Source organism: Microcebus murinus, chromosome 19 (genome assembly GCF_040939455.1).
Source record: "Microcebus murinus isolate Inina chromosome 19, M.murinus_Inina_mat1.0, whole genome shotgun sequence".
NCBI lineage: Eukaryota > Metazoa > Chordata > Mammalia > Primates > Cheirogaleidae > Microcebus > Microcebus murinus.
In genome coordinates this window covers 18552437-18566266 of record NC_134122.1, presented here as the reverse complement: position 1 = coordinate 18566266, position 13830 = coordinate 18552437, and positions in this window count along the sequence as shown.

Below are 13830 nucleotides of genomic sequence, written 5' to 3'. Positions count from 1 at the left end.
CCCATTGTGTGCCTTTGTTCTCCCCAGAGAGACTCAGCCCTTACAAGTTTTCTTGTCACTGGTCCCCATTCAAACATTTCCCACCTCACTGCCCAGACTTCAGTGGCCACAGGGGATTAGTGGGTCCCAGGGGAACCATGTGATCCCAGAGCCTGGACATTCCACGTGGGCTGCCTTCAAGGGAGAGGGACAAAGGGGACCAGAGTGCCAGCTCTCTTCCATTCACACTCTTCTCCCCTGCCCTTGCCTGTTGCTGCCAAGTGGGAGTTCCCATGTGAGTCAGAACAGGCGCCCCAAGGGACACCTGAGCCACGGCTCTCAGAAGCAGCTGGTTCATCTCTGTTGGTGTGACCGCCACACAGAGGCTTCCACAGAGCGTGGGGCTCGTGCCTTTCCTCTGAATGACCTACAGCAGGCCAAGGGGTGCTTGGACTGTGAGCCCCTGCCCTCTAGCCCAACCTGGTGCTGCTCGCCTGGTTGCCCCAGCAGAGCAGGGCATACCCCAGAGCGGAGGGACATTAAGCCTGCTTGAGGACTCCACAGGCCTGACTGCGTGGAAGGACATCCTAAGGAGGAGACCTGAGAATCCTTGCCATTGCAGTGGTTTATCTGCCCGCCTTCCAATAGTCACTATAAATGTGGTTTGTAAATTAGTCTCAGTGTGTCTAAACGACATGAGTCTGTCCCTAAGGAGATCCCATTCTAGGGAAATGGATAAAATAGTTTCTGTCTCTTTGAGGTCTTTCCTGGGAACCTGCCTGCCATCACGGCACCTACCCCAGCCTTCTGTACCATTGGCTTGGTACACAATGATAAATGTTTTACAGCTCGTCCGGCAGGACCAAAACAGACTCCTAATTGTGCACTCCATAGCAATAACTCATCTCTGGGTACCTCAGGGAGACTAAGGTGGAGGAGCAGATATAAAGCAGAAGAGGGAACGAGGCGGAGAGGAGTGTCCAGCTCCGAATCTTGTGAGCTCAGCCCATCGGGGCTGTGGGCCATGGGGACCAGGCTGGGTGGTGCCGGGGGAGCCATAGACATTGACAGCTGTGTCACCAGGCTGTGAATTTCTAATGCAGCAACCAGGAAAGTGATTTATTAGACCAACCTCATGGATCTATACCAGACAAATCTCAACGTCACATGAGGATCAACAATCCCAGAAATTGCTTTAATATTAGAGAAAAAATATATACTTTTTATGTCTGCCTTTGTAAACCTCATACAACCAAAAACTTAGAAAACTAGTCATTTTTCTATATAGAAAATGAAGAGTTTCTCTGATGGGTCTTATTTCCATTTTCCAGTTCCTCAATTCTTTTCATTTTTTTTTATTACCAAAAAAAAATCGATGATAAATTTTCAGACAATGCAGAAGAATATAAAATAATAATTAAAAGTTCCCTTTTAATCCTTTCCCAAATCTCCTCTGAGATGTTACCACTGGTAAAAGTTTGGAGTATGTTCTTCCAGACTTTTCTCCAAGTTTTCTCAAATGTACATATATATTATTATACATACACACATATATACACACAAACTTGGACATATACACCTACACACACAAACACACATATATAGTTGTAACATAAGTGTAATTATGTTTTACAGGTTGTTCATTATCTTCTGTTATTCAAAACAATACAATAGATTTCTCATCTGATCAGTGCAACCCAATGCCACTTAATTATCAATAACAGCAATAAAATACTGGTGATGAAGCATATTGTGAGCACACACAGTCTCAAGGGCTTTCCAACTGTTAGCACATTTACTCTTCATGCTTGGTTTACGGATGAGGACACTGAGGTCCCTAGAGAGTTCATTAAACCTGCCCAAGGGCATACAGTCAGTGAGTGGCAGAGCTGGGGTTTGAACTCTGGCAGTTTGGCTCCAGAACACTGTTCCTGTAGACAGGGGAACATCTCTCTCATCAACCACATCACGTAATTGGGAGAAGACGCCCTGGATTCTCCTAAAGCAGGGAGCCACGTGTTGCAAGGTCTGTCACCAAATCCTGAGAACCCCAGATGCCCATTTCAGATAATCCGAAGATGGAACAGACATGGTTTCCCCCACGGCCACACACTGCAGGAGAAATGGTCCATGAGACTGAATCTCAGAAATAAAACCTGAGAAAAGGATCTCAGTGCTTTCATTTATTGTAGCTTTCAAAGACCAGCATGCAAAATTTTGGATCTTATTTTGATTTGGAGGAGAGATGTGGGGGCTGGGCCTAGAAGAAAGGATGGATGGATGGATCTAAAGAACATGAGCAGGTGAATGAAGGACAGGTGAAAACACCTGCCGGAAGCTGCTTGTTCACTGTGTACAAAGGTCAGCTGAAGACAGCTGACCTGTATGGAAGTTGTTAGAGAAATTAGAAACGGCCCTGGCCTTGTGCACGTGTCCTTGCAAATAAATACGGGGAGGCACTTAGCTGAGAAGGCCTTTTTCTCCTTCAGACTTTGATCTCCTTCCTCTCTAAACACTGTGTGTTTTGAGTCATTATTCCTTCACTACCCAGCTCCGGAGCGAAAAGCAATGGCTACAAGTGGTGACCCCAATGTGATTCAGGAATCCGCGCGTCCAGTGAGTGTTTTCGTCATCCAGACCACAAGGGGACTCATCCCGGTGAGGGACAGTCACCACCCGCTCCTTTGGGAAAGGGACCTACGCAGGTTGTTCAGAAGGGGCTTTCCAATATGGGGCCCATCTGGGGGATGGTCATGCTGGAGACTCAGACTTGTGGTAGGAGGGGGGGAAAGGGCATTTATTGAAACCTTAAAATCTGTACCCCCATAATATGCCGAAATAATAATTAAAAAAATATGGGGCCCCACCTGACAAAAGATTGTGAATTTATCTGCGTGCTTTGCAACAACTCTTAAAGGCTGCCCGGTGTTCTGTCGAACCAGAAGCTTTACACAACTCTTGCGCGCAGTAAGACAGCATTGCCCCCGGTTCCCAGATGAGGGCCCATTAGATTTAGAGCTCTGGGAGCCAGTAGGGGAGGTTTGTAAGAAGAATCTAAGGCAGAGGGTTCTTGGTGCCCCTTGCCGCGTTAACTGCATGCAGCCTGCTGCGGACAGCGCTGACTCCCTCACTTGTTCCTGCGAGTTCTAATCCATTGGAGTCCACTCCTACTCCTCCTTTGCTCCACTGGAGGAGCCTGTGTCTCCTGCCATAAAATTCCCGAATCCTGAGCCATTCTTTCCACCATCGCCTTCTGTGGTTCAACAGGAGGAGCAGCTATCCCCTCCTCCTCCTCCCTTCTCAAAGGGGGAGGTTTGGTAAACCATCCGCTTGTCAACATTGCCTACGAGAGGGCCAATCTTTATGGGGATGAGATTTGGTAGAACAATGGAATGTTCTTGTAACTACCCGGCCTTTTCAATAGGGACCACTGCTCAGGTGCGTCCAATACAACCCACACCTTTACAGTGGACTACTAATTTGTCCATCTGGATAGAGCAGTGGCTCATTAAGCAGGATAAATTAAAACTAAAACTTAAAGTCTCTTGTCCAGGACCAACTTAAAGTGGGGCACACAGAACCTTCCCTGAGCCCATGGAACACTCCTGTATTCATCATACCTAAAAAGAACAGTAAGTGGCATTTACGACAGGACCTAAGAGCTCTTAATGCTATTACAGTCCCCATGGGACCTCTACAACCCCCGACTTCCCCAGCCGTCGTTAATTCCAAGAGGTTGGTCTTTGACTGTAATTGAGTTAAGGTGGGGAAGAGGATATGTTTGTGTTCAAACTTCCCGAGTGATTCCCTTCCAGACGAGTCTGCTTACAGGCGAATACACTCGCCTACACTATGAGCTGGAAGAATCAACCCAACAACCCGATTCCACAAGTGAAATGTCTCTCCCTCCAGCCACTGCCCACGGGGGTCCCACCACGACAGATGTGTAACACCATCATGGCGCCCAGGATCACGTAGGGTCAATTGAAACAACTAGAGACACAGGCCTTGGCTATAGTAACGCAGTTGGGTTCTCCTCCTACCCCTGTGAACACTTTTCTAGAGTATTTGGCTATCATTGCCCATATAGCGGTCAGGTAGCCCAAGGGCTGCTTTCTAGCTTTTTTTTCTCCTTTTATTTCTCCCAGGCAGTACAGTTTACTGGGCTCATGTCTTAAATCCGCCTATGTTGAAGCCCCTAACATGGTGGGATTCGGAGATCACTCTGTCTACCAATGACATGGACTAGAGGAGTGTGGCTGCCTCCACCTTCCTGGCAGAGAAATGGAACAGACTGGCTTAATATCAGAGTCAGTAGTTTATCATTTCTCTAATCCTCCCGTGGGTGTTACCAGCTTCCATAATACAACATGGTACATTCCCATGACCACCCAAAAATATATTATCAAGTGGTCATGCTTGGTCTCGTCACTTTTTATTTTACTTTCTAGGATGGATCTGCCAATTGCTCCTGTCCACACTCCATCTCTAATTTTAAATAAAAAGGGACATTTAGGGGCTGGGCCTAGAAGAAAGGATGAATGGATGGAGAGAATGGAGCAGGCGAATGAAGGAACAGGTGAAAACACCTGCCTGAAGCTGCGTGTTTGCTGTGTGCAAAGGTCAGCTCGAAACAGCTGACTTGTATGGAAGTTGTAAAATTAGCAAAAGGCCCTGATATTCTGCACATGTTCTTGGTAATAAATACAGGAAGGAACTTAACTGAGGAAGCCATCTTCTCCTTCAGACTTTGGCCTCTCCCCTTCCCTCTAAATGCTGTGTTTGGAGCAATTATTCCTTCACTACCAAGCTCCGGAGTGAAAAGCTACTGCTACAGAGAGAGCTGAAGGAAGTTTTAAAATTAAACATTACAACAGGCATTTACAAATGGTGGATGGGTGATGGATACCTGGATGCATAGATAAACAGATGAAAGAAAGGAGGCTTGGGCCATAGGCTTGGACCATAGAAATAAGCCCCTAAGTCTAACCCTTGAATAACTGCTAGCCCCAGGTCCAGAACACTCAGTCCCAGCGACTAATTTTTCTGATTTGGGAATTTGATGGGTATCTCACAGGCCTTCTTGACCCTAAACCCCAAAGATCGCTTTTCTGCCAGCCAGTTCTCTGTTGGACTTTTCTTTTCTTCTTTCCTCCTCTCCTCCTTTCTTGTTTTCTTCTTTTTATTTTTTTTTAATTTTGTCTGGTTCACTTGATTTCATTAAAAATGTATTTACTCAATGTGACCAGTGAAATAATGCAAAAGGTGTGCTAAGAAATGCCTCCCAATGCCCCCCTTGCATCCAGCCTTCCTGAGATTACCAACATCAGTAACCTGGTGTGTGTTTTCTTACTTTCTCGCATTCATAAAAACATACACAAACACATAATCATATGCAGAAAGGATTTTATTTTGTTTTACAAAAATAGGATCATAGTATACACCTATACTATATTGTATAAAATGTTTTACAACTTTTTTCTTCCTAAAGTATAACAGCGTTCCCTCCAAATCAGTAGGCAGATATAACATTTTTTATATCATTAAATTTATTTTATAAATTAATACACAGTAAAATCAACCTTTTGGGGAGCATACAGTTCAATGAATTTTAGCAATGTCTGCATTCATGCAATTGCCACCATAATAAGGATATACAACATTCCATCGCCACTAAAGGTTCTTTCATACCCCTTTGTGTTCATACCCTCCTTCCATCCCTAACCCCTGGCAACCACTTATCTGTTCAACATTGTAGTTTTGTCATTTCAATACTATCATATAAATGGAACCACACGGTATATTTGAGTTTGGCTCCTCCATTCAGGATAATGCCTTTGAGATTCATCCAAATTTTTGTGTGTATCAATAGTTCACTAATTTTTATTGCTGAGTAATGTCCCAGTGTATGGCTGTACCACAGTTTATATTTATTCTTTTAAATGACTGCCCTATATTCCATAGAGGGTGCAGAACAATTTATTGAACCCGTCTTATGTTGATGAACATTCAGGCTGGTTTCCAGTTTTCCCTCAAAGAAATATCCTTGAACACATATCCTAATATAGAGATGCTCTTATTTACAGAAGCTGATTCTTGAATGTAGGGTTGGTAGATAAAAAGTGTGTATAGTTTATTTTTAACAGATATTTAAGTTTTTTCCAGTATTACTTTACACATTTCAAATTCCCATCAGCAATATTTGAAAGTTTTTCTTTCCTTATATTTTTGTCAGCTAGTTTCTCCATTTTACTTTTTTTTTTTCAGTCTAATGTATTAAAAATGGCATCTATTTTAGCTTTAATTCGCATTTCTTTGGATGTCCTTGACCACACAGATATCCTCTTGTAAGGGGTCCTCACCTTTGCCTATTTTTCTATTGGGTGATTTATTTCTTCTCAGTTTATGGGAGGTCTTTGCATATTGGAAATACTAATCATTTTTCTGGCATATGTATTACCAAAAATATCTCTCACTTTGACTTTTGGTTTTGTTTTAAATGATTATTTTTATTATTTTTTAATTCGGCAATAAAAATTGTATATATTTATGATATGCAACATGTTTTGATTTGATTTTGTTTTGCCATATATTTGTTGTTTTTAAGGCAGTCATGTATCATTTTCTTCATGGGTTCTGGGTTTACAGTCTTGTTTGATTGGAAAGTCACCCCTATCCAAGGTTTAAAAAAGTGTTTCAAACATTTTTCTTCCAATATTTATTTTCCACAACATGTACAAACACTCTAAGAGTTAACTATTATCATTTCCATCTCTATTTTACAGATGAAGAAACTGGAGCTTGGAAAAATTATATTACCTGCCCAAAGATGCACATCAAGGAAGACATGAGGCAATGATTTGAAGGTAGGTCATCCCACACAGTGCCCATACTGCACTTAACCTCCATACCCACCTCTTTCATCAGCTCCAAGTCAAATACCAGACTGTCCTTATGGGGTGTTGGGCTTGACTTTCTACACAGACTAAGAAAAAGCTTCACAAATGAGTGACAAAGCAAAAAGAGTGGGAATGGGAATAAGGACCTATAGGCCGACTTCTGCTCAGGAATGTACTCAGCATCCCTGATGCCAAAACCACAGCTTTGGAAAGTAACAGGTAGGATCATAGCTGTGCAAGGCCAGTGGAGAAAGGAGAGTCACTCATTTGGGGGCTTTGGAGAAGCAATGTATTAATACATGATGGATATAGCACAGGCTTTGGAAACAGACCTAGGAGGATGAGAATTATGCCTTTTACTAGCTGAGTGACCTGACCTCTCTAAGCTTGAGCTCTCCCACATGTAAAATGGCAATAATAGTATCTGTCTCTCAGGAATGTTGTTAAGCTCTTTAAAGATATTTGTTATGGTGCCTGGCACATAGTAGGTGATTTTGCAGTGTACTTTTTCCTTCCCTCTAATACAGACACTGATTCAGGCCCAAGAGAGGGCCATGAACTTGCAAACTATGCTTTTCCCAAGAATGAGGAAGCACAGTTCAGAATCCAGAGCTCACAGGTATCTGTAGGTCAATGTCCACATGGAACAGTGTTTGAGGCATGATAATAACTAATATTTACATAGTACTTGGCATGTGACAGGCACTGTGTCAGCTCATTTAATTTTCAGAACAGCCCTACAATATAGGTACTACTATTATTCACATTTATGGTTAAAGAAACTGAGTTGCAGAGATTAAGTGGCTCCCTGGGCACCACAAAGCCAGTAAATGGCAAAGCTGAGATTTGAACTCAGATAGTCTTGCTCTGACATCCATGTTCTTTGCTGATATGCTATGCTATGCTATACTGTATTATGTCATACTATACTATATTATATGATGTCTATCCAAAAGCAGTATCAGAGATTTGTGATTATCATTAGGGTGATAAGTAGGGTGAATGAGAAAGTGATCTAGTTAAAGTGTAAACAAAGGATAACAGTTGGATCTTGAGATCTTCAACAGAAATTCAAGCAAAGATTATTTCATGCCCTGATTTCCTGCTGAGAATTCAAAGCTTGCCATTTTCATTTCTAGCCATATGAAAGGCCTCTTCTTCTGATAGCTTCCTATGAAGTAGACCCAGAGCTATAATTTGGATGTGTTCCCCAGAATTCATGTTTTAGAAACTTGATCTCCAATGCAGCAGTGTTGACAGGTGGGGCCTGGTGATTGGATAGAGGTGATTGGATCATGAGGTCTGTGCCCTCATGAATGTTATTGAGAAAGTGGGTTAGTTATCATGAGAGGGGTCCTGTTATAAAAGCCATCTTGGTGATCTCCTGTGAGCCCCCTCACTGTTTGATGCCAAGCACCACTTCAAGAATTTGCAGAGAGCCCTCCCAGCAAGAAAGCCATTGCCAATGCAGTTCTTTGACCTTGGACTTCTCAGACTCCCAAACAGTAAGAAATAAATTTCTTTTCTTTATAAATTACATAGCAACAGAAAATGGACTAAGACACTCAGGAAATCTACCAGGGTGTTTTGTATGCATGCCACAGAAATCAGCCCTAGCTAATTTAATAAAAAAGGAATTTATGGGAAGAATTTATGAGGAAGCTCAGAGAATTGAAGGAAAAATTGAAAAACCAAAGGGATGTCAATTGGGGCCACTCTGAGCATCTGGGTGGCAGGAACTTGTGACCAATCTTTACCTCTCAATCATATCTCAGAGAAGAACAGATTCCAGTCATTTCTCATCATTTCTAGTCATTTATGTTGTTGTTCTCAAGATTCCAGAAAGAGGACATCTGATTGGACAAGACTAGGACTTGTGTCCACAATTTGGCCAGAGTAGAAAGTGGTACTAAGAAGATGCTGTTGTTATACCATATCTCCTTGGCTCACCTGAGTTTGCCTGTAATTCTTGTAGACAGTTGCCAGCATATTAAAAGCTTTTCATCTCAAGGTACTGAATCTCTCTTCTACTCTCAAACAACAGACACAGACGTCAATAGATAAATTCCCAGCCTCCAGTGGAATGATTCTAAGGCATGTTCAAGTGTCCTTTCAAAGGGTCCACAGGTAGGATTTGTCTTCATTGCCCATAGTGATAATCCACTCATCAGCACACTCTATTCTCATTTTTCCCCACTTTCTCACTTGAGCTTTCCAAAATCACATCCCAAATAAACTACCTGAACTCCATTACCTAGGATCTAATTTGGTGGAAACCCAAATTAAGACAAGTACCACTGATAACAGGCCCCCCACCACAGTATCCAGTGGGGAAATTTTGTTTTCCAAAAGAAAAGGCAGGGTATTGTTACCAAAACCAAAGAGAATGTATGTCAGGCAGAAAAGCAAAAGATTTCCACCTCACGCAGGTTTCTCTATGCAGACATCTCACTTTGGAATTATCACCCAAAGCTTTGTCTATCCAACAAAGTCAATGTGAATCAATTCTTCTCTTAAATCCTCAAGGCCAGAACTGAGACACTCTGAGCAAAGTCCAACACAAACACTTTAATGCACAATGGGAGTGCCCTGGGGAGCCTGTAAATCAGGTAGCATTACTATCCTCACCACAAGTAGGAATGAGTCTGTCCATCTCACCCTCCATGATGAGTAGGCATCAGATTGCCCCTCATAACCATGCAGACTCTCAGGTCATCCTGCAGCATTTGCTAGGTGCCTAACAGCCAGGGAGGATGTCTAGCCTTGAAGGCTACTCAAAGCACAGGTGCAATAAGAATTCATGCCAACAAGAAAAGGCCATAAAATCAGGACTCAAAGGATCAAACTCTGAAATCCATAGGAATTCAGCAGGAGTCTGAATTCCTGCCTTGATTCTTGCCTGAATATCCAATGCATGGAAGCTGAGGCTGCATGAGAAAGCCTCAGACCTATTCTAAAAAGTAATCAGAGTGCCTATCTGGATCATTAGTGGCCCTTATTATGCAGAAGTATTAATACCCCCAGCCCCAAAGAGCTCACAAACAGGCCTATAAACAATTACAGTATAGCAATATTTATTTATTCAATTCATGTGTATTGAGTTACATTTATGCCGAATTTATATTAATTTCTGTTCACACATCTGTGGATCAGCTAGGTTTGGGGTGATCTAGGCTGGATTGGGTTCAGGTGTACAGCACTTGTCTCTCCTTTTTCTGGGATGAGGAATCCTAGGAGTTTTTTTATCCTACAGTAATGATAGGAATGCAGGAAGGACAGCCCAAACACAAAAGCACATTCCAAGCCTCTGCTTGTAGCATGCCCACGAATAAGCCAGTGGCCAAAATAACAGTCAATGGGCAGAAAAGTACCCTCCAGCCACCATGGGGCCATCATGAATGGATGGATAGTATTCTACTATTACAAAGGAGATGGTAGTAGCCATCAGGAGAACAGTTTCAAGCAAGTGGTAGGAGCAGAAACCAAGTCACAGGGAATTAAAACTGTGAGGACATGGTTGTTAGAATATAGACATTTATAATGGCATTTATTAGAAAAAGAAGGTAGACATATGTACCATTTCAACCTCAGGGCATTTGCATGTGATTTTCCTTCTCCTTGCAATATGTTCCCACTAGATCTGCACACAGATGACTCCGTATCATTTAGATCTCAATTTGACTGTCTCCTTTTCAGAAAGACTTACCATAACACCTCTACCCCAGCTAGAGCATCCCTTTTCCACCCCAACATTACTCTCTAACACATACACATGTTATCTTTATTGCATTTATCAGTATGTTTTGTTGTTGTTTACTTCATGTCTGTTCTCACTAGAATAGGTTTAGGTAAGTTTGTTCTGTCTTATTCACTGTGTCCCCAGTGCCTTCAATAGTACCTGGAACACGGTAGGTACTCAAAATAATTGCTGTATAGATGAACGGATGGATGAATCAATGAAGGCATTTGGAAATATTGAAGAAGGTGAAAGAGTGGCAATGATGGAAAAGAAGAATCTGGAAAGGAGAAGCAAGAGAGGTAATAAGAAAAAAGAAAAAGGAATATGGCAAAAATTGAGAAGAGCAAAGAAAGCAGATTAAAAAAAAAAAAGAGGAAAGGAACTTCAGAAGGAAATTGCACTGGGAGAACCAGAAGGCTAAAATTTGCAGCTGCTGGCCAGATGCTGGGTGTCTGAACAGGGTGATCCAGGGGAATAGTGCTTAGCAAGGGTCTTGTGTCTCATTTGCATGCTTTTATCCATCAAAATCTGACCTGGGGGCATTGACTTGGAAATTTCTACACATTTTGCATTCTTCCTCTGTGCTGGAAACTATTACAACAATAGCTCTGAACTAGCCCTGTAGGAATAGAAAGGTCAAAAGACAATCTGTTTATTGTAAATAAATAATAATAAATTACCATGTTTGAATATACTCAGGAATCCCCTGGTGGCTTGGAATGCCACTCTGAATTAGGGCTTCTGGTGACAGCCCAGGAACCTGGGGCTCTAAGGGTTCTAACTGTTTGCCTAAACACTGGCTCCCATTTTAATCCTGGCAAATTACCGCTTTCTCTCCATTTATTTTTTTTTTTTGTCCTTCTGAGACTCCTACTGGAATTCTAATTCTAAACTTTTCTCTTTTGTTTCAGAGATTTATTACTGCCAAATGCTTTCTGGGAGAGTTCATTGAATCTTTCAGTTCACTAATTTGTTCTTTGGCTGTTTTCATTCTGCTGCCCAACTTATCCATTAACAATATATTTTGCATTTCAACAATGTATTTTTCATGCCCCAAATCTCCAGATAGTTGTTCAAAATCTCTTATTTCTATTCCATGTTCCTAAGATCTTATTTCTCTCAGGTATTTGTTTCCTTTGTTTTAATTTTTTTTAATTCTCATTCATTATTTCCACTTCTGATGGCATAGATTACTTAATTTGGCATCTTATTTTTTTTCTATGAACTCATATTCCTGTGGATACCTCAGCTACAATGAGTAAAGGAGGAAAACAGATGAAGTTGGTGGCAAAATCCTTGACTAGGTTTGTTCTTCTCTTTGCAAATTGGATTGTGGGTAGGACCTTCAGATCAGAGAGCCTGGCGTAACAATTTGGGCACATCACTTCCTTTTTTGCCCCTGTGATATTGTGACATAATAAGAAATACATATTTGGACTTCTCCCCTGGTTCGTGGCACAGACCTCTTTAGGAATTTCCTGAGTGATAGCGGTGAAAGAAGCATCTTTTTTTATTTGTAATAATCCCTTTTCAACCAAACCTGAGTTTATGCTAGTCAGGTGACTCTTGGAGGGAGCCCTAGATAGCTTCAGGATGGGGCTGGTTGCCAGAGGAACCGTCCATGTGATTAGAGGGTTGGAACTCTCAGTACCACCCTCTGACCTCTGGGGAGAGGAGTTACTCACTAATAGCCAATGATCTAATTAATCATGTCTATGTAATGGAGCCTCCATAAAAGTCCTAAGTGATTGGTTTCAGAGAGATTCCAGGTGGGTAAACACATGGAGGTGCAGGGTGGGGGTGTCAGAGGGGGCAGGAGAGCTCTGCACCCCTCTCCCATACCTTACCCTTTGTACCTCCTACACTTGGCTGTTCCTGAGTTGCATCCTTAATCGTAAACCAGCAAGTGTAAGGAAAGTGTTTTTCTGAGTTCTGTGAGCCACTCTAACAACTTATCAAGCCTGAGGAGGGGTCATGGGAACACTCAATTTACAAACATTCAGAAAAAAGGAGGTCTGGGACTTGAGATTGGCATCTGAAGTAGGGACACTCTTGGAGGAGTGAGCCCTTTAATGTGTGGCATCTGACACTAAACTCCAAATAGCATCAGAATTGAACGGAATTGTTGGACACCCAGTTGATGTCCAGAGAGTTGGAGAACTGGTTGGTGTGAGGATAAAACCCACGTATGGAGTGTGAGAGGTACTGTGAATAAATATGGCACGGCCCCTCCCTGTCCCCTTCTGCAAATGGACCAGCTACTAGGCTGCAAAGCATGCTGCTCTCCATGGGCTGTTGTCCTCTGTGGGGATTTGCCTAGGGGCCAGCCAGCTTACTTGCTGATCTTGTCATCAAACTTCACCAGCCCCACAGAGCTCCCACCTGACCTTACTATTATTCCAACTGCCTCAGACTAGCACTCAGATGAAGTGCTGTTTTCCTGCCCTGCAATAGCAAAGAGAGGGTCCAATGCACTCTATCTGTCATCTGCAGCACCTAGGCCCCTCTCTGTCTTTCATACTGAAACTCAACCACTTGGTCTCGCGCCATATGATTTCCATTGTTTTAGTTAGGATCTAAAATCCATGAAGCTCTACCTCTCTTCTGCATCATCTTCAGGATTAAAATTCAGGAAGGAGCCAGAAGCCATTGTTATTTCTCCATCTTGGCTAATCTAGTCTTTGTGCATGGACTAGCATGCATACACACACACATGCACGCACACACACACATACTCAATAGAGCATAATAGTTGGGGCTTCATGTAAGCATATTTTCAGGACAAACTCTTGAAATGCAACAATAGATATGCATATTTTAAATGTTGATAGAAATTGTTCAAGTGCCCTTCAAAACAGTGTACCAATTTGCACTGTCAATCTTAGTGCCAATTTCCCTACAAAAAACTATATGCATGGGATATTACCAAATATTTCGATGTTTACAACAAAAATATATAGAAAAAATGATATTCTTTCAATTTGCAGTACTTTAAAGAAGATTGGATTTTTGTATGCATATTGTAGCATTTCTTATGAGAGTTAAAAAGAGTTTGATCTAAATATCATCAAAGTGATCATTAAGTAATTTGTGGAATATCCAGGTTACAGAAAAAAAGTAATATAAGAAAAAAAAATGTTCTATACCACCTATAGTTAAAGAAATACAAATTAAAACAATAAAATACCATTTTAACCTCATATAACTGTCAAA